Consider the following 22730-nt stretch of genomic DNA (forward strand, 5'->3'; position numbering starts at 1 on the left):
GAAGATGGAGATGAAATAAATCACTTCAGAAAACCAAATGGCATCATGACGAGTCTAGTTCAAGCCGTCTAGATATACGACCAGCACAGGGAATAGTTTCAGCACCAAGGTCAGCTCCGCCTGGGCACACCATAGAAATCAAGCTTTGTAAATGTTTTAGGGGGGAACTCAAGGATGTTTTTTTTAAGATAAAAGGTGCAGGTTTTCTGAAAAATTAAACTGTTGCTGTCTGCTGCCGGAATTTTTTTGTTTTTGGAGCCTTAAAGGTTACAAGTAGAAACATAGGAGTTACAGTTGGCTACACTGCATTCAAGTGACCCCTGGTGGCCCTCTTGGGTCAGCAGAGTCTTTTTAAGTCCCTGCCCTTGGGTTTTGGGAAGTGGTTAGGGCAGGGAAAGAGCACCCATCTGTTAGGGAAAGTGAATAGCGGTAAGGAAAGGTTCCGGACGAGTAGGGACAGGCTAGGGACACACCATCCTTTTTGGAAAGCCTCCCCTTTGGGACCAGACAGACCACATTCTATCCTCTGAAGACAGATGCTGTGGGTGCATCTTTACCCCCTGCCTCTCTGCATTGCACAGAATTGTAAGTGTTACCCGGTGGTGAGGTGCTCCCCCGCTGGTTCTCTGCAACTGGACTCCATGTCATTACTGCCCGTGCACCACAAGCCAACCTGCGAGGGTCTAGTTGGGCTGTCAGATGCTCCTCATGTGTAGATGTGGGTGGACATGTTACAAGACTGTGTTAGGGACAGCATCAAGTTTCCCTTGTGAGTTTATGGAACTCCTTCCATATGCACCCAAAAGGAAATTTGTTGTCATCCCTCACATAGTCCTGAAACATGTCCACCAACATCTACAATGGCCATCTACCCATGAGGAGCATCTGACAGCCAGTCTAGGCACTCACAGGTTGTCAGACCCATTTAGACTAAATAACTTTTGTGCACCTTAGTCTTTGCAGTGTTAAGCAAGCTGTGGAGTAAAGTACAGTTCTAAATTGAATGATAATTTCTTTAATATGAATGGGTCAGCCAACCTGCGAGGGTCTAGTTGGGCTGTCAGATGCTCCTCACAGGTAGGTGGCCAAAGTAGATGTTGGTGGACATGTTCCAGGACTGTGTTAGGCATAACACCAAATTTCTCTTGGGTGTGTATGGAGGGAGTTCCATGCACACCCAAGGGAAATTTGGTGTCATGCGTAACACAGTCCTGAAACATGTCCACCAACATCTGCATTGGCCGCCTACCCATCCAGAGCGTCTGACAGCCAGACTAGACACTCACAGGTTGACTGACCCATTCATACTAAATAACTTAGTTTTATGCACCTTATGCCCCGTACACACGGTCGGACTTTGTTCGGACATTCCGACAACAAAATCCTAGGATTTTTTCCGACGGATGTTGGCTCAAACTTGTCTTGCATACACACGGTCACACAAAGTTGTCGGAAAATCCGATCGTTCTAAACGCGGTGACGTAAAACACGTACGTCGGGACTATAAACGGGGCAGTGGCCAATAGCTTTCATCTCTTTATTTATTCTGAGCATGCGTGGCACTTTGTCCGTCGGATTTGTGTACACACGATCGGAATTTCCGACAACGGATTTTGTTGTCGGAAAATTTTATCTCCTGCTCTCCAACTTTGTGTGTCGGAAAATCCGATGGAAAATGTCCGATGGAGCCCACACACGGTCGGAATTTCCGACAACACGCTCCGATCAGACATTTTCCATCGGAAAATCCGACCGTGTGTACGGGGCATTAGTCTTTGCAGTGTTAAGCAAGCTGTGGAGTAAAGTACAGTCCTATAATGCCTGATAATTTCTTTAGTATGAATGGGTCAGCCAACCTGAGATGGTCTAGTTGAGCTGTCAGATGCTCCTCACAGGTAGGTGGCCAAAGTGGATGTTGGTGGACATGTTTCAGGACTGTGTGAGGAACAGCACCACATTTCCCTTGGGAGTTTATGGAACTTCTTCCATACACACCCAAGGGGAATGTGGTGCCATCCCTCACATAGTTCTGAAACATGTCCACCAACATCTACATTGGCCACCTACCCATCCAGAGCATCTGACAGCCATACTAGACAGGTTGGCTGACCCATTCATACTAAAGAAATTTGTTTTGGGCACCTTAGTTTTGCAGTGTTAAGCAAGCTGTGGAGTAAAGTACAGTCCTATAATGCCTGATCATTTCTTGAGTATGAATGGACTAGCCAACCAGCGAGGGTCTAGTTGGGCTGTCAGGTGCTCCTAACAGGAAGCTCGCCAATGTAGATGTTAGCTATGAAAATGGTCTTCATACACCGAAACTCATCAATGTTGGTTGTCCTATAGAACATTTTACTCCTTGTAGTCAATAAAGAAGAATGTTTTACTTTTAACTTGTTGCCAACTTTTCGTGGTTTGGATGTCTATACATAAGCAGATGGAGGCTGCTAGTCTGGCATGGTGATGTATAAGCTCCAGCCTGAGAACTATCGGATCGGGTTGCAGCACCATACTGTGGTCTTGATTTATGCAAAGTTCGATGCTAGTGGGCATGTTTCAGGACTGTGTGAGGGACAGCACAAACTTTCCACTTCTTCCATACACACCCAAGGGAAATGTGGTGCCATGCCTCACATAGTCCTGAAACATGTCTGTGACAGACCCAACTGGGACAGGGGCTTTTGGAAAGGAATGCAGGGATAACATCTTGCCTACTGACTATGGGCCCTGGCACTTGAGGCAGCTACAAGAATTCAGAAAGATGTCCTGTTATATAATGCAAGATGGCATTACCACATTTAACAGTCAAGGAAGCCATGATGGTCTCTCCCAACTTGAAACTCAGTGAGAATATGTATGTGGAAAGAAAGCTGGTTAAGGAGATTTGGACAGTTGTTAATTAGCTGTTCACTAGATGTACTGACATTACTGTTTACAGTTTGCATTGTTTATAATAACGTGATCAATCTCTTACCTGATCTTGTGTGGCTTATATTCCGTGTAAATTTACAATAAAACGAGTTCCAGTTTGCACCTAAGTTAGTGTTGTCTAGTTTGTGGGTGCAATATTCAGCTATAATACCTGGTTCCTGGGTTCCAGAGTGGTGGAAGCTATATTTTGGTGGAAGCACCCAAGCTGGGTGCTAGGCAGTCTATCACATTATGTGACGGACCCGACCAGGGCAGGGACTTTTGGATGGGACTGCACTTTAGCCTCTTGCCTACTGACTATGAGCCCTGGAATTTTAGGGAGCTACAATAATTCAGGAAGATTTCTTCCTTGACTGTTAAATGTGGTAATGTCATCTTGCACTATATAACAGGACAGCTTCCTGAATTCTTGTAGTTCCATCAAATGCCAGGGCCCATAGTTGGTAGGCAAAAGGCTACCCTGCAAAAGCCCCTGTCCTGGTTGGGTCTGTCACAATGTCCACCAACATCTACATTTGCCACCTACCCATCTGGAGCATCTGGCAGCCAGACTAGAACTTCACAGGTTAGCTGACCCATTCATACTAAAGAATTTAGTTGGGAGGGTTGTCCAGGAATGATGCTATCAGGGTTCATCCAAGGTTGGGGCAACTATCATCGCACAGATTGGTCCAACCCACCCTCACCAGGCAGGTTCCTGATTGGTCAATACTGAGAGTCCTTATCTAGTCACGTGTCTGAAGCAGCTCTGTTCAGAAGACACAACATGCCACCGAATGTATATTCTTATATCTACCATTTCCCTGTTAGCTTTCTTCTTTGTTCCTCATTCTGCACAAGTCATCTTAAATCCTATGAAAAATCCAAGTGAAGGAGGACCCAGGGTGACATTAATTCAATGTGCAGGTCCAGAAGATGAAAGCGAAAATCTGCTGGCCGTGTGGAGACAACGCAATATTTATTTTGCCGCAGGTTTTATAAATGATAAAAAAAATACTCAGCCCCAAGGGAAGCAGGCTGTCCTCTGACACTCGGGGTGATTTATTACAGGAGTAATGTTCACTCTCGGTGAAAAATCTGTCTTTGTATCAGAAATCAGATCACTGAACGGGATGAGCCCACTCGGTATAGTAATCAGATCTAACGACTCGGACGCAATCAAAGCTGCCCCTGAAAAATAACGATGGCACCTCTTCAGTGATACATGAGTGAGATGGCAGCACCTTCACCTCTATTAACATAACTCTCCTACATAACTAGCAATTCAAAGATGTGATGGAAGTCACTCTTCACTGCCACAATACTTCCTTCTATTCAAGAAACCTCACAAAATCCAAACATCTTTTTGTTCAGTATATTTAACATCATGCCTGACAATAATAATAATTAGTAGTAGTACTACTATTTACAGTGAGTTGAAAAAGTATTCCTACCCCTTGAAATTTTCCACATTTTGTCATGTTACAACCAAAAACGTAAATGTATTTTAATGGGATTTTATGTGATAGACCAACACAAAGTGGCACATAATTGTGAAGTGGGAGGAAAATGATAAATGGTTTACAACATTTTTTACAAATAAATATGTGAAAAGTGTGGGGGGGGGCATTTGTATGGCGCCCCCCTGAGTCAATACTTTGTAGAACCCCCTTTCTCTGCAATTACAGCTGCAAGTCTTTTTGGGGATGTCTCTACCAGCTTTGTACATCTAGAGAGGGCCATTTTTGCCCATTCTTCTTTGCAAAATATCTCAAGCTCTGTCAGATTGGATGGAGAGCGTCTGTGAACAGCAATTTTCAAATCTTGCCACAGATTCTTCAGCAGGGACAGGGAAGCTGGTCAGAGTTGATGGGAAGATGGATGGAGCCAAATACAGGGCAATCTTATGCTGTGTACACACGGGCGGACTTTTCGATCGGGCTGGTCCGACGGACCATATCCGGCGGACAATCCGACCGTGTGTGGGCTCCATCGGACCTGCAGCGGACTTTTTCGGTCAAAAATCTGACGGACTTTAGATTTGGAACATGTTTCAAATTTGTCCGACGGACTCGAATCCGGTCGAAAAATCCGATCGTCTGTGTGCTAGTCCGACGGACGAAAACCCACGCTAGGGCAGCTATTGGCTACCGGCTATCAACTTCCTTATTTTAGTCCAGTCGTACGTCATCACGTACAAATCCGTCGGACTTTGGTGTGATCGTGGGTAGGCAAGTCCGTTCGTTCAAAAGTCCGTCGGAAGTGCGTCAAAAGTCAGTCGGAAAGTCCGGTCGAAAAGTCCGCCCGTGTGTACGCAGCATAAGAAGAAAACCTGTTCTGCCGCGTACACACAATCGGACTTCTCGTCGGAAAAAGATATGATGGCTTTTCCGACGAGATTCCGCTCAAGTTTGCCTTGCATACACACGGTCACACAAAAGTTTGCTGAACTTACAACCATCAAGAACGCGGTGACGTACAACACTACGACGTGCCGAGAAAATGAAGTTCAATGCTTCCGAGCGATGCGTCGAATTGTTTCCGAGCATGCGTGGGAATTTTGCGCGTCGAAATTGCATACAGACGATCGCATTTTCGGATAGGAACTTTTTCCGACCGAAAAAATTGAGAACGTGCTCTCAATCTTTTGCTGGCTGGAATTCGGCCAGCAAAAGTCCGATGGAGCGTACACACGGTCGCATTTTCCGTCGAAAAACTCTCATCTGTTTTTGCGGGCCGAAATTCCGATTGTGTGTACACGGCATTAGAGTCTGCAAAAGACTTGAGACTGGGGAGGAGGTTCACCTTCCAGCAGGACAACGACCCGAAACATACAGCCAGAGCTACAATGGAATGGTTTAGATCAAAGCATATTCATGTGTTAGAATGGCCCAGTCACAGTCCAGACCTAAATCACATTGAGAATCTGTGGCAAGACTTGAAAATTGCTGTTCACAGACGCTCTCCATCCAATCTGACAGAGCTTGAGATATTTTGCAAAGAAGAAGAATGGGCAAAAATGTCCCTCTCTAGATGTGCAAAGCTGGTAGAGACCTCCCCAAAAAGACTTGCAGCTGTAATTGCAGTGAAAGGCGGTTCTAGAGAGTATCCACTTCACAATTATGTGCCGCTTTGTGTTGGTCTATTGCAGTGATGGCGAATCTATGGCACAGCTGGCATGCAGAGCCCTCTCTGTGGGCATGCAGAAGCTCCGGGCACACAAAGGCTCCTCGCACTTCACTAGGAGGACAAAGCGCCCAGTGTCCCTGCACTGTCCCGAGACCGCCTACCTCCTCCAGATCACACTCAGCACTTTGACTGGGCGGACAACTCTTTGGAGAAAGAGCTGCGGGACCGGCTCACAGACTGGCAGGAAGGGTGTCCAATCACCTCCCTCGGCCTGGGAATGAACAGCCAATTGACTGGCGTGGGAGGAGAAGCGGGCGTTTGTTTGCCTGGGGGTCGCCTGTGTGCAGCCGCTTCGTTCCATTGGTGAGAAAGTCCAGAATTGAGGCCAGTGATGAGCCACGTGACCAGGTTCTTTGCTATGGTGATAGCAGAAGTGTGCATGATGGGCAGAGGGAGCAAGATGAGCTACATGAGTGTCACTGCACCACTGCTGTACCACAGCAGAAGGGGGAGGGGGTGGCGAGTTGCAGGGGGGGGGGGACCAGATGTGTGATGGAGAAGAAAGTGTGCCATGAGCTGCACCATGTGATCGCTGTGGCCAATCACAGAAGATCACATGACAGTTGTACACAATGGATGGCTTCCTTTCATGCCATCCATTGTGCACAATTGCGTTGCTAGCTGTGAGTGGTCAATGTGATCACATGGTACAGACAGGGCCAATCACAGCCCATCTGTACCATGTGTTTAGCTCTGGCCAATCACAACAAAACAAACTTAATGAATCAATTTCATTCAGTAAAATGCTTACTTATAGCAATGAAATTCGCTGCTATAAGCAATCATAATGTGTAAAAAAATAAAAAAATAAAAATCCTGATCACTTCCCCAGAGTGGAACAATGTTACTATGGTAACATTATATTGCTTTGGTCACAGTGTGTTAAAAAAAAAAAAACGTACAAAAAAGTCACCAGTCAGTGTCCCTGATCACCACCACACCAGTTATATGATAACGTGGTGCTGCACTGGTGACAGTATGTACCAAAAAAAAAAAAAAAATTGTGAACATTTTTTTTTCAAATTTCTTCATTTTCCAAAAAATTATGTAGAAAAAAAATACAATTAAAAAAAAACTCACCATGCCTCCTACTAAATACCTCAGACTGTCTACTTTCCAAAAAGGGGTCATTTGTACTATGACTGTCCTGACAATTCTGTGCCTCAACAAAAAAGGTCGGTCATCAGTACATCAGGAATGATCAATTTTCAGATATACCCCATTAGTTTGTGGACTCTATAACTTTCATACAGACTAAATAATATACACTGATTTGGATTATTTTCACCAAAGAAATGTAGCAGAATACATTTTGGCCAAAATTTATGAAGAACAATTATTTATTTGCTAATTTTTATAACAGAAACTAACACAAACGCGTTTTTTTTTTTTTCAAAATTTTCAGTATTTTTTCCGTGATCTGATGACAGAAGTAAACAGGAACCGGTTACGGCTTCAGAAACCAGTCAAGCTGTCAGCGTGAAGAGAAGAATAATGCCGGTAACCGGTTTGTGTTAGAGGGACATCGGTCCCCTTAGTGCCCTCCAGTGCCGCTAATTAGTGCCCAGTGCCACCTATCAGTGCCACCTCTCCGTGCCGCCCATCAGTGTCACTTATCAGTGCCCTCCAGTGCTACTAATCAGTGCCGTCCAGTGCCCCTAATCAGTGCCCTGCAGTGCTGCCAATCAGTACCCATCAGTGCCCCATCATCAGTGTCACATATCAGTGCTGCCTATCAGTAGCACCTACCAGTCTCTATCAGTGCCCATTAGTGCCACCCATCAGTGCCTATTAGTGCCACCTCTCCGTGCCACCCATCAGTGTCACCAATCAGTGCCCATTAGTGCCACTTATTAGTGCCCATCACTGCAGCCTCATCAGTGCCTCCTGAACAGTGTCCATCAGTGCCGCCTTATTAGTGCCCATCAGAGCCACCTCATCTGTGCCCACCAGTGCCGCCTCATTAGCGCACATCAGTGAAGGAGAAAAATTACCCGTTTGCAAAATTTTATAACAAAATACAGTGGAGGATGCTCCTATGGGGCGTCACCCCCCATAATCAATGCGCCCAGCCCCTATTCTACATGCAGGGAGCCGGACGCATTGATTTTAATGGGGTTTTTTTTAAGTACATAATTAGAGCCTGGGGCTCTAATTGGCTTCAAAAAATGTGGGCTCGGGGTGCAGAGCACTGCGCCCTGAGCCCACCCAATTGTGTGACATTAGCGAATTAATATTCGCTAATGTCTTCCTGTTTCTCCTCCCGGCCAATCCGGTCTCAGGGCCCGCATCCTAAGACCCCATTGACCGCGAGTCCAAAGTCCCGATTGGCCGGTAGAAGAAGTGACCGTTGGGACTCGGAAGGAGATGCAGGGGGGGAAGCCGCCACTTGGATGGGGTAAGTGCGGGGCTGGCAGAGGGCCTGGCGGGCGGCTGGCTGGGTGCGGGACGCCCCCTCCCCCTCGGGTCTGGCGGGCGGCTGGCTGGGTGGGGGACGCCCCCACCCCCCCACCCAAGAAAATTAAGCACCAGCCGCCACTGACAAATTATGAAAAAGTTTGGGGGTTTTTTCAAAATTTTCAGTGTTTTTTTATTTGTTTAGCAAAAAATAAGAAACCCATTAGTGATTAAATACCACCAAAAGAAAGCTCTATTTTTGTGAAAAAAATGCTAAAAATTCTATATGGGTACAGTGTTGTATGACCGTGCGACAGCGCCGAAAGCTGAAAATTGGCCTGGGCACTAAGGGGGTGAAAGTGCCCAGTAAGCAAGTGGTTAATACGGAGTCACATTCATTTGAGTCTTTTACATCTGCCCGGATTTCACCCTTTAAAATGACTTTATTATATTTTTCCCTTCAGACTGAGCTCAGCCCATCCCGCCAGCCGCACCGAAAGAAAACATTATTGTCATTTTCTCTTTTTTTCTCCTTTAAAATATCAATTTCAGTTTTAAAGACGTTGAGAAGTGACGGATTACAGGCAGTAAGATTATCACTTTACATAACCGCGCAACGCATTTCTTCCACATCATCCTCATCTGCGTTTTTCACAAACTGCTCCGTAAAGCTCTTCCCTCTCCCCACTTAAAAATATTTGAAACATTAAATGGACAGAATATCCCGTTGAACGGGAAGCGTGTCTGATCCGCAGCACAAAAATAAGTCCAAAAAAACACTTGTCGGAAAAAAAAAGAATGTGCGTCACGCTTCTTTACATCGACGGAGCCGAAAAAGCGATAAATCCACCTCGAAAGCGTTTGTCGGGCCAAATAGCTGCAATGATGAACTCACACTACACTGTCAGAAAGGACATTAATGTGTAATAACTGTGAAGCTGGATGCTCATCCTGTCTCTTATGTATTAATAATGCATAATATAATAAAATAAAATAAATTATAATATAATAAAATAAAATATAATAAAATAAAATAAATTATAATATAATAAATTAAAATAAATTATAATATAATATAATAAAATAAAATATAATAAAATAAAATACATTATACTATAATAAATTAAAATACATTATAATATAATATAATAAAATAAAATAAAATAAATTATAATATCATATAATAAAATAAAATGATACTATAATATACTCATAAAGGGGAGATGGACAGACTAATATAGGATCCAGGAGGAACCCGTCAACCCAACCCTAGGGCCAATCTGTGGAGCCCAAGTACATGATCTTCCATTAACCCCCCCCCCAAAAAAAAAGGACCAGCTGAGTATGTTTAGGCCTATGGGGGAGCCATCATCAGCATTGCTCCAGCATTTGTCAGTACAGAAACGCAAGCAGAACGGGTGACAAGGTGTGTATAATACGACATGACAAGTCACCGGGGAGGGTGCCATCCATTAATGTCCCACTTCTACTACAACCTGCATCCATCATGACACATTCTAGGACACACAGCAGTCCTTATTCACTTTAAAAAAAAAAAAAAAAGATAGCTGAGCTAGCTCAAATATTAAATTCCCAAATTGCCCAAACTGCTGAACCTTCACCTTCTACTGATCTGATGGTGGTACAATGGGATCTGATATATACCCAACACTGTGCTCTGGGGCACTGCATCACAAAGGTGAGGAGTGGCTGCCCTGTCACTGTAGAAGAGGACACGGGTCACAGTAAGATCCTTCAACCAAGAAAGCTGTATAATCCCCATATTGGGTTCAATCTGCTCTATAAAAACAAAAGCAATAAAAAATTTGCATGAATAATAAGTGAAGATTCTGATACATATGTAATTGTACCCCAGATTTTACCAATCCGCCCTTCCCATCCCAAACATCACTTTTAGTCAGTGGCGGCTGGTGCTCAATATTTTCAGGGAGGGGGGGGGCGCAAACAAACCTGGCCCCCTCACTCGCACTACCATCCCCCATCCATGGCCTTTCTTTGGAGGACAATGACAAGGTGGTGATGTTGGTGCTAGATCCTGGGTAGGGCTCCTGGAAGAGGCTGTTGCTGCCCCTCTGCCCCTCCGCCCCTCCACCTGCTGCAGGTTGCTGATGGAAGAGCCGGGGCCATTGCTTCTCCTCCCGGCCGAACAGGAAGCGGGTCCTGAGACCCAACTGGCTGGGAGTCCAAAGACTCCCTGGCCAATCGGGTCTCAGGACCCGCTTCCTGATTGGCGAGGAGGAGAAGCAGGAAGACATTAGCGAATATTAATTAAGCGAATATTAATTAACACAATTGGGTGGGCTCGGAGTGCTCTGCGCCCCAAGCCCACCCTTTTTGAAGCCAATTAGAGCCTCAGGCAATTAGGGACCAGGCGCATGGATTAGGAGGGCGGCGCACCTGCGCCCCTAATGGAGTGGCCACCACTGCTTTCAGTCCTGATGAAGGGGAGCTTGACACATTCTGAAATGTGTTTGTGACAGACCCAACTGGGACAGGGGACTGCAGGATGGCCTCTTGCCTACTGACTATGGGCCCTGGCTTTTAAGGGAACACTACTTTTTGGGAGGTGGGTGCCTGGGAGACCCTTGGAGTGGTCTTGCTCCACTTGGGGAGCCTCCATCCAGAGTTCCCCGTGGATCGCTTTTCTCAATTCCAGTACGTCCTGAGCAGAACCAGGCTCTGCGTCCTGGGCAAATAACTTTTGCACTCACCACTGGAACACTCTTTAAATGGTGACCAGCTCCTGTAAAAATTCTCCGACTTCACCCGACATTGGGTTCCCCTTTGGTGGTATGGACTGCGCGAAGGGAGGAAGCAGATCCCACCGCTGCCACCAAATGTGACCGAACTGTCCAGCACCCAGCTTGGGTGCTTCCCTCAAAATATAGCTTCCTCCAATCTGGAACCAGGAACCAGGTATTATAGCTGGATATTAAACCCAAGATACTAGACGACAATAGCTTAGATGCAAACTGGAACTCACTTGAAAATTCACACAGAATATATAGCATAGAAGATCAGGAAGAACCTGATCATATTATCCTAACAAGGAAAACTGTACAGGAATATAATTAACATAGCTAAGGAACAGTCAACATAAGGAACAGCTAATAACAACTAGCCACCTAGGTGACTCAGTTCCCACCCAGACCGTTCGGCACCATGCCCACAACCCTGGATACAAAGTACATTACACATTATCATAAGCATAAACATAAACATTCCACAATGGTTCTATAACAAGGCAAAGTGGTCACCATATTGATCACATCTCCAAGAGATGATCAGAGAGACCGAAACAATAGGTGACTCAATTAACAATGGGAATGCACACTTAGGAGGCACACAATGGGGGAGACATACTTAATAATGAACATTTAACACCTTAATAAACAGACTATAGAAGGTGACCCCAGTATCAGGTTGCTTTGCAAGACTACTCCAAGCGTCCGCCAGGCACACACCTCCCAAAGAGCAGTGTTCCCTTAAAAATCCAGGGCCCATAGTCAGTAGGCAATAGACCACCCTGCAGTCCCCTCCAAAATCCCCCATCCTGGTTGGGTAACTATTTTGGATATTTATGATGTTATACGTATTTCTGGATTCTACAACCACCTTGTTTCCTCCAACTCCCCGATCCTGACACTACTTCTAGCGACAGTCAGAAATTCTAAGCAAGGATCTCTAACGAGATGGAGCGAGAGGAAAGTGTGAGCGACAAGAGCGACACAAAGACGAGAGTATCATTCGGTATTTTTCTGTGCCTGGGCCAACACTTTCAAATGCACATATTCACCAGCACACCACGGATTGTTAAATACGCCCAAATCTTTATTTGAAGAAAGATCACAGAAGACAGTCCTGCAATGTTTCGGAGCCACGCAGGACCCCTTCGTCAGGCATGTGACATCCAATCCTTGACTAAGGGGTCCTGCGTGGCTCTTCTGTGATCATTTTTCAACAAAGATTTGGACGTATTTGACGATCCTTGGTGTGCTGGCGAATATGTGCATTTTATCTGTGACGTCTCCAGTTCCAGCTGGTTGTTGCTGCAGCACCCGTTATTTCTAAAGCCTTATCCGGGAAAGTGTGCAATTGGAATATCGACACTACTTTGAACCAGCATTATGGCACCATATCCCTACATTCATGAGTAACAAATATAGACTATCTAGCCTGTGCTTTTACTGTGTTGGAGTCTTAAGTTTTTAAATAAATTTGTACAGCTAAAGAGATATTTTAACTACAAAGTTACCTCTGAATTGTAAATAACTGTGGTACCTGAAAAGTCTCTCATTGCAGATAAGTCATCATAGATGGTCATAGATAGTCCATAAATAATTGGGACCTCTTATTTGTCGTAGATACATCACAGATAGTCATAGGTTACATTGGGTTGAGGTAAGTGTCTTATGAGTAAGTGGCTGCCCCGTCCCTTCAGACTAGTTATAATGGAAGTATCTCCCAAGCAGGGCTGCTGTTAGAAACCACGGGGCCCCATACAGACAACCTGACACGGGGCCCCATACAGACAACCTGACACGGGGCCCCATACAGACAACCTGACATGGGGCCCCATACAGACAACCTGACATGGGGCTCCATACAGACAACCTGACATGGGGCTCCATACAGACAACCTGACATGAGCTATGAGTAAGCACTCAGTCCTGAGTGCGAAACGCGTCAGCTTATCTGTACTTTCTGCATGACAGTCTTGTTATTTTGATGATCCCATTTTTTCAATAAAGTGAAAATTTTTTGACTACATCCGGTGTGCGGCATCCGAATCTTCTCCTCCATTCAAACCTGACACGGGGCCCCATACAGACAACCTGACACGGGGCCCCATACAGACACCCTGACATGGGGCCCCATACAGACAACATGACAATGGGGCCCCATACAGCCAATGCTTCAGTTACGAATGAACACAGTGCGTGATCTGTGCAGATCACTCATTGTGTTCATTCAGGAAATGAAGGGGTTGGTAAATATGACGTATTTACCTAACCCTTCTCCCACTCTCAATTTTGAAGGATCCTATTGTGTGCTTTCAGCTGCCGGTGCGAAGAAGAGGAGGGAAGCTAGCAGTGCTGCAGAGGTAGGGGGTGCACACAGGGGGGCCTGGGCAGCAGGGGGAAACATATGGCGAACATGGAGGGTGATCAGTGTGGCAAGGGAGGGGGCAGTTACTGAGATCGTTCCCCTGTATGGCTCTCTCTGCAGCAGCTGAAAGCCAATGGGAGGGTAGGATAGGAAGCCAGCTTTCAGTAACAGCTTTCTACAGAGAGAGAGCCATACAGTGGATCGGTTGCAGTAAGTGCCCCCCTGCCGCACTGATCATACTCCCTGCCCACATCCGATTCACTGTGTTTCCTGGGTCCCTCTGCTGGCCCGGGCCCGGTACAGGAGGACTGGTGGAAACCCCTTATCTTACGGCCCTGCTCCCATGGGACTTTGTGGCAGCAAAAAAGGAATTTTTGTAACAATGTAGTTAAAAGGAAAAAAAGAGAAAAAATTACATTATTTTTTATTTTTTACAATATTTGTTACTTGTCATAGATAGTCCACATGTTACTTGTCGTAGATAGTCATAGATAGTCCACATGTTACTTGTCGTAGATAGTCATAGATAGTCCACATGTGTTACTTGTCGTAGATAGTCATAGATAGTCCACATGTTACTTGTCGTAGATAGTCATAGATAGTCCACATGTTACTTGTCGTAGATAGTCATAGATAGTCCACATGTTACTCGTCGTAAATAGCCATAGATAGTCCACATGTGTTACTTGTCGTAGATAGTCATAGATAGTCCACATGTGTTACTTGTCGTAGATAGTCATAGATAGTCCACATGTGTTACTTGTCGTAGATAGTCAAAGATAGTCCACATGTTACTTGTCGTAGATAGTCATAGATAGTCCACATGTTACTTGTCGTAGATAGTCATAGATAGTCCACATGTTACTTGTCGTAGATAGTCATAGATAGTCCACATGTGTTACCTGTGGTAGATAGTCATAGATAGTCCACATGTTACTTGTTGTAGATAGTCATAGATAGTCCACATGTTACTTGTCGTAGATAGTCACAGATAGTCCACATGTTACTTGTCATAGATAGTCACAGATAGTCCACATGTTACTTGTCGTAGATAGTCATAGATAGTCCACATGTGTTACCTGTGGTAGATAGTCATAGATAGTCCACATGTTACTTGTTGTAGATAGTCATAGATAGTCCACATGTTACTTGTCGTAGATAGTCACAGATAGTCCACATGTTACTTGTCATAGATAGTCACAGATAGTCCACATGTTACTTGTCGTAGATAGTCATAGATAGTCCACATGTTACTCGTCGTAAATAGTCATAGGTAGTCCACATGTGTTACTTGTCGTAGATAGTCATAGATAGTCCACATGTGTTACTTGTCGTAGATAGTCAAAGATAGTCCACATGTTACTTGTCGTAGATAGTCATAGATAGTCCACATGTGTTACTTGTCGTAGATAGTCATAGATAGTCCACATGTTACTTGTCGTAGATAGTCATAGATAGTCCACATGTTACTTGTCGTAGATAGTCATAACTAGTCCACATGCTACTTGTCGTAGATAGTCATAGATAGTCCATATGTTACTTGTCGTAGATAGTCATAGATAGTCCACATGTGTTACTTGTCATAAATATATCATAGATAATCCTAGCTAGTCCAAATTTTTTACCTGTCAAAGAAGTTGTAGATAGTCATAAGTAGTCCATATTTGTCACGTGTCATAGATAAGATGTAAGTAGGCATAGGTAGTCTATATTTGTTATTTGTCATAGATAAGTTGTAGCTAGCCAGAGTGTTCATACTTGTTACTTGCCATAGATAGTCATAGATAGTTCATTTGTGCTACATGTCAAAGATAAAAGATAAGTCGTAGATACACTATATTACCAAAAATATTGAGACACCTGCCTTTACACGCAGATGAACTTTAATGGCATCCCAGTCTTAGTCCGTAGAGTTCAATATTGAGTTGGCCCAACCTTTGCAGCTATAACAGCTTCACCTCTTCTGGGAAGGTTATCCACAAGGTTTAGGAGTGTGTCTTTGGGAATGTTTGACCATTCTTCCAGAAGCGCATTTGTGAGGTCAGGCACTGATGTTGGACGAAAAGGTCTGGTTTGCATCTCCACTCTAATTCATTCCAAAGGTGTTTTGTCGGGTTGAGGTCAGGACTCTGTGCAGGCCAGTCAAGTTCCTCCACCCCAAACTCCTTAAGAGTTCCCTTCACCGAAACTAAGGGGCCAAGCCCAACCCCTGAAAAACAACCCCACACCATAATCCCCCCTCCACCAAATGATTTGGACCAGTGCACAAAGCAAGGTCCATAAAGACATGGATGAGCGAGTTTGGGGTGGAGCAATTTGACTGGCCTGCACAGAGTCCTGACCTCAACCTGATAGAACATCTTTGGGATGAATTAGAGCGGAGACTGCGAGCCAGGCCTTCTTGTCCAACATCAGTGCTTGACCTCACAAATGCGCTTCTGGAAGAATGGTTAAACATTCCCATAGACACACTCCTAAACTTGGACAGCCTTCCCAGAAGAGTTGAAGCTGTTATAGCTGCAAAGGGCAGGCCAACTCAATATTGAATCCCAAGGAAGAAGACTGGGATACCATTAAAGTTCATGTGCGTATAAAGGCAGGTGTCCCAATACTTTGGTAATATAGTGTAGGAGAAGATAGTCATAGTGAGTAAAAATAATTCATACCCCTTGAAATTTTCCACATTGTCATGTTACAGCCAAAAAAATAAATGTATTTTATTTGGGATTTTATGTGATAGACCAACACATAATTGTGAAGTGGAAGGAAAATGATAAATAATATTCTACATTTTTTACAAATAAATACGTTAAAACTGTGACATGCATTTGTATTCAGCCCCCTTTACTGATACCCCTAACTAAAATCTAGTGGAACCAATTGCCTTCAGAAGTCACCTAATTGGTAAATAGAGTCCACATGTGTGTAATTAAATCTCAGTAAAAAAACAGCTGTTCTGTGAAGCCCTCAGAGGTTTGTTAGAGAACCTTAGTGAAAAAACAGCATCCTGGAAGCCAGGGAACACACCAGAAAGGTGTCCTTTATGGACGAGCAGCACGAAGAAAGCCATGGTTGAAAGAAAGCCATAAGAAGTCTCCTTTGCAATTTGCGAGAAGCCCTGTGGGGGACACAGCAAACATGTGGAAGAAGGTGCTCTGGTCAGATGAGACCAAAATTTAACTATTTGGTCTAAAAGCAAAGCAGAAAACAAACACTGCACATCACCCTGAACACATCATCCCCACCGTGAAACATGGTGGTGGTAGCATCATGTTGTGGGGATGCTTTTCTTCAGCAGGGACAGGGAAGGGAAGCTGGTCAGAGTTGATGGGAAGATGGATGGGCCATTCTAACACATGAATATGCTTTGATCTAAACCATTCCATTGTAGCTCTGGCTGTATGTTTAGGGTTGTTGTCCTGCTGGAAGGTGAACCTCCGCCCCAGTCTCAAGTCTTTTGCAGACTCTAACAGGTTTTCTTCTAAGATTGTCCTGTATTTGTCTCCATCCATCTTCCCATCAACTTCCCATCCCATCCCATCAGCCAAATAAAGGGCAATTTTAGAAAGAAACCTGTTTGAGTCTTCAAAAGACTTGAGACTGGGGCGGAGGTTCACCTTCCAGCAGGACAACAACCCTAAACATACAGCCAGAGCTACAATGGAATGGTTTGGATCAAAGCATATTCATTTTTTACAATAACTATGTGAAAAGTGTGGGGTACATTTGTATGGCGCCCCCCTGAGTCAATACTTTGTACCTTTCTCTGCAATTACAGCTGCAAGTCTTTTTGGGGATGTCTCTACCAGCTTTGCACATCTAGAGAGGGACATTTTTGCCCATTCTTCTTTGCAAAATATCTCAAGCTCTGTCAGATTGGATGGAGAGCGCCTGTGAACAGCAATTTTCAAGTCTTGCCACAGATTCTCAATTGGATTTAGGTCTGGACTGTGACTGGGCCATTCTACAACATGAATATGCTTTGATCTAAACCCTTCCATTGTAGCTCTGGCTGTATGTTTAGGGTTGTTGTCCTGCTGGAAGGTGAACCTCCGCCCCAGTCTCAAGTCTTTTGCAGACTCTAACAGGTTTTCTTCTACGATTGTCCTGTATTTGGCTCCATCCATCTTCCCATCAACTCTGACCAGCTTCCTTGTCCCTGCTGAAGAAAAGCATCCCCACCACATGATGCTGCCACCACCATGTTTCACGGTGGGGATGGAGTGTTCAGGGTGATGTGCAGTGTTAGTTTTCCACCACACATAGCGTTTTGCTTTTAGGCCAAACAGTTACATTTTGGTCTCATCTGACCAGAGCACCTTCTTCCACATGTTTGCTGTGTCCTCCACATGGCTTCTCACAAACTGCAAACGGGACTTCTTATGACTTTCTTTCACCAATGTCTTTCTTCTTGTCACTCTTCCATAAAGGTCAGATCTGTGGAGAACACGACTAATAGTTGTCCTGTGGACAGATTCTCCCACCTGAGCTGTGGATCTCTGCAGCTCCTCCAGAGTTACCATGGACCTCTTGGCTCTTCTATGATGAATGTTCTCCTTGCCCGGCCAGTCAGTTTAGGTGGACGGCCATGTCTTGGTAGGTTTGCAGTTGTGCCATACTCTTTCCATTTTCCGATGATGGTTTGAACAGAGCTCCGTGAGATGTTCAAAGCTTGGGAGATTTTTTTATAACCTAATACTGCTTTAAACTTCTTCATAACTTTATCCCTGACCTGTCTGGTGTGTTCCTTGGCCTTCATGGTGCTGTTTGTTCACGGATGTTCTCTAACAAACCTCTGAGGGCTTCACAGAACAGCTCTATTTATAAAATGTTGAAAACCATTTATCATTTTCCTTCCACCTCACAATCATATGCCACTTTGTGTTGGTCTATCACATAAAATCCCAATAAAAAACATTTACATTTTTGGTTGTAACATGACAAAATGTGGAAAATTTCAAGGGGTATGAATACTTTTTCAAGGCACTGTAAGTCGCACATAGTCATAGAGAGTCCATGTTTGTTACTTGGTGTAGATAGTCCATATTTGTGCTGACTTTTATCTGTTACATTGTTCCTAGCTATCTCTGTGTTAGAGAAGCATTGGGATCCTGTAGCCCTATCCTGTTTCTGCTGTCTTGATACAAAAAGGTGAGTTGTCACTCTAGGATAGGAAGTGTGTTACTGGCAGGATCACCAGGTGAAAATAAAAGGAAAAAACTGGTAAAAAGAAAATGAATGCGGCCACCACATCTAAGAAGTGGTAAGCTGCAATATATGATATTTTAATGTTTTGGGTTTAGAAACGCGTTAACTTTTCACATTGCTTTTTGGGCAGAGAATAAAAGTAGAGAAACGATTGATGGCTTCAGTTATTCATCTGCGTAGAACGTTGTATCGATCGTACAGAAATCATATCGCTTGCACGCGGCACATTCTGCAAACTGACACCGAACAAAAGCAACAAGCAGTGTAATAGCAAGCTGTGCAATTTCAGGGTCTCCAACCTCGACGGCAAAGATCACAGAAAAGGCTCATGGCACACTTTAATAGCACGAACAATCTCATGACATGGAGAGCAATTTTGTTACACGCCGACAAAACTGTTCGCAGACGGATCGGCTTGACGTCACGCGGAGCAATCATCTTCGTAGCGGGGCATTCGTAGGTTGTACAAGAGCAAATTCATAATGAGCAGAGAAGTAGCATGCCAATCGTTGGTGGCACTAAAGGGATTTGTGCTGCTCTATGGCGGAGCAGTGTGAACAATCCAGTGTCACTCAGCCAGGGGATCGTTTGTTGCCACTAAAGTCGCTCATACACCTGACCATTTTTATCGCTTTCAATCAGCTCTCAACCACAAGCATATCCTGGTTTTCAAGCCTAGAATCATTTAAAAGAGCCTCATTGAGGGGCTTTCAATCGGTTCTCAGCCCATTGTTGATCATTCAGTTGCTGGAATCTAGGGAATGATTGTAGCTCATAGCTAACCGAGAACCACAAAATTGCTACAAAATTGCCAGCATTTTCCAATGAGAAAAGAAAAGACTTCAACCCTTAATTAGGTCTTTTTAAGGCATGATGGCCACTTCAGAGCTTACATAAAACAGTACAAGGTTCACAGTTGTCTTGTAACCCCTAGCAACCAGGATTTACCTGGAGTCAGTTAGGTGCAGCTATCCCCCTAACCTCCCTTGGGTTGCTATGGGCAGTGGGTCACAGAGTGGTCTGAACATTCTTCTTCCTCTGGATTTCCTGGTGATGGGCAAGAGAAGAACTAGGTGGCAGATCAGAGGGGTGACAGTGCAGCACCAGTGCCCACTAAAGGCAACCAGGTGTTTCCTGGTGTCAGTTAGATGCAGTTATCCACCTAACCTTCATTGGGTTGCTATGGATGGTGGGTCACAGAGGGGTCTAAAACCCTCTCTTTCTTTAAATATCCCGGTGAGGGACAAAAGAAGACCGGGGGGGGGGGGGGGGGATCAGACGGACAACAATATAGCACCAGTGCCCACTAAAGCCAACCAAGATGTACCAGGTGTCAGTTAGATGCAGTTATCCTCCTAACCTCCTTTGGGTTACTATGGGTTGTGGGTCACATAGGGGTCCTGAAACTTGTTCTTCCTCTGGATATTCTGGTGAGGGGCAAGAGAACTAGGAGAGCAGATTAGAGGGGCAACAATGCAGCACTAGTGCCCATTGCAACCAGAATTTACCTGGTGTTACCTATACAGTTATCAGTCTAACCTTTGCAAAGTTGCTTTGAGTGTTGAGTCACGGAGGTGTCTGAACCTTGTTCTCTCTCTGGATCTCCTGGTGAGGGGCAAGAAAAGAACTAAGGAGGTAGATCAGAGGGGCAACAATGCAGCACCAGTGTCGACTGAAAGCAACCAGGATTTACCAGTTAGATGCAGTTATCCTCCTAACCTTCTTTGGGTTGATATGGGCGGTGGGTCACAGAAGGGTCTGAACCTTGTTCTTCCTCTGGATCTCCTGGTGGGGGGGCAAGAAAAGAAATAAGGGGGTAGATCAGAGGGGCAACAACTCAGCAGCAGCGCCCACTATAGCCAACCAAGATTTGGGTTGCTATGGGTTGGGGGTCACATAGGGGTCCTGAAACTTGTTATCCCTTTGGATCTCCTGGTGAGGGGCAAGTAAAGAACTAAGAGAGCAGATCAGAGGGGCAATAATGCAGCACTAGTGGCCACTAAAGGCAACCAGAATTTACCTGTTGTTAGCTGTGCAGTTATCCTCCTAACCTCCTTTGCAAAGTTGCTTTGGGTGGTGGGTCACTGAAAGGTCTGAACCTTGCTCCTCCTCTGGATCTCCTGGCAAGGGGCAAGAGATGATCTGAGAGGGGGGGCAGATCAGAGGGGCAATAATGTAGCACCAGTTCCCACTAAAGGCAACCAGAATATACAAGGTGTCAGTTGGATGCAGTTATCCTCGTAACCTTCTTTGTGTTGCCATGGTTGTGGGTTGCAGAGGGGTCTGAACCTTGCTCTCACTCTGGATCTCCTGGTGGCTTGGAGGCAGTTATCCTCCTGACCTCCTTTGGGTTGCTATGGATTGTGGGTCACAGAGGGGTCCTGAAACTTATCTTCCATCTGGATCTCCTGGTAGCTTGGGGGCAGTTATCCTCCTAACCTCCATTGGATTGCTTTGGGTGGTGGGTCACAGAGGTGCCTGAACCTTGTCCTCCCTCTGGATCTCCTGGTTGCTTCGGGGCAGTTAGTCTCCTAACCTCCTTTGGGTTCCTATGGGTAGTGGGTCACAGGGCTGCCTGAACCTTGTTCTTTCTCTGGATCTCCTGGTGGTTTGGAGCAGTTATCCTCCTAACCTCTTTTGGGTGGCTATGGATTGTGGGTCACAGAAGGGTCCTGAAACTTGTTCTTTCTCTGGATCTCCTAGTGGGCGTTCAAGAGAAGAGCTGGGTGGGGGGTTTCTGATCAGAGGGGCAACAATGGAGCACCAGTGCCCAGTAAAGCAGATACATTGTTGCAGTATATTGTTACATAGGTAAATTGTTACAAAGTCAGGCTTGGAAGAAGACACAATACCATCGACAACAACAGAAAACAGCCCTCAGCATCCTCGCTTGATCCAAAAGAAGGCTCACAATCGGTCCAATCTGATCCATCAGGGACTCACTTCCTTCCCGACCCCCAAAGACAATCAGCCCCCCACCCCCTTCCACAATTAATGTATATTGCTTCTTCCCCTCCCCCCAGAGCCGATCCTTTTGCTGACAAAAACTGTAACAAAATTTTATCTCCCATCACCATGGACAAAAATACCTCCATTAAGGATTGGGGGGTGGGGGTGGGGGTTAACCCTTCACATTCTGGTGGCGACTGCTCCTAAATGGCATCGGGCAGGAGACGGTTAACAGATCGGGTTATGTAAGCGATGTAGGCAGAGGGGGAGATGTAACCCTGGTGATGCCAGGCTGTGAAAAAGTAAATGCCCCCCTCCTGCGGTGACAGCACCCCCCATGCCCACGAGGCTGGCAGCACCTAGAGTATCAGCTCTGCAGACAAGAACACCCCCCCCCCATCCCCCTTTACCTTAGTGTCGTGGGGTCGGTGCCGGGAAGAATGGCTGGGTGGTGTCGTGCGATTTTGCTGCGCTTGTCCTTCCCCCCCGGAACGGCCGATGTCTCCGCTCACACCGCGATCAGGACCGATCCGCGCGCTCCATGTGTTCCGCACTTAAAGCCCCAGATTGTGAAAGTTGCAGCTCGGAACTGACTGCGGGGCCCTCCCACCTAGAGGAGGGGGGGGGGGGCACTGACATCAGCAGACAACTTTCATTGTATAACCAGCAATGTCTTCCTAAAATCCCCCCATCTCCACTGCCAGCAGCTTCCATCCGAGGCTTCTATTATATTGTGTGTGTGTGTGTGTGTGGGGGGGGGGGGGGGGGGGTCAATTGCCGACAATTCCAAATTCCATCCAATATATAATGTATGGAGGATTCCCGACAATTCCCAGGATTTGTATGTTTATAGAAAGAGATCAAAGACAATAAAAAACAATAATATTCCAAAAGTGTTACAATGTATCAGAGAGAGGAAACCAAATATCCATCAAATCCAGCGGAGA

At 45.2% G+C, this 22730-nt stretch overlaps 1 protein-coding gene across 2 annotated transcripts in view; it reads right to left on the reverse strand.

The window, feature by feature from the left end:
* The window catches only part of CAMKV (CaM kinase like vesicle associated), a 159532-nt gene extending 137002 nt beyond the window's left edge, over positions 1-22530 (reverse strand). The window contains exon 1 of one of the 2 annotated variants that reach the window (XM_073591662.1): positions 22194-22530. The gene's annotated coding sequence lies outside the window, so the exon portion shown is untranslated. Of the gene's footprint in view, positions 1-20854; positions 20878-22193 lie in introns of those variants that run through there. The other variant, XM_073591663.1, reaches the window with a different exon arrangement.
* Between the last annotated feature and the right edge of the window lie 200 nt (positions 22531-22730).

Source organism: Aquarana catesbeiana, linkage group LG07 (assembly GCF_042186555.1).
Source record: "Aquarana catesbeiana isolate 2022-GZ linkage group LG07, ASM4218655v1, whole genome shotgun sequence".
Taxonomy (NCBI): domain Eukaryota; kingdom Metazoa; phylum Chordata; class Amphibia; order Anura; family Ranidae; genus Aquarana; species Aquarana catesbeiana.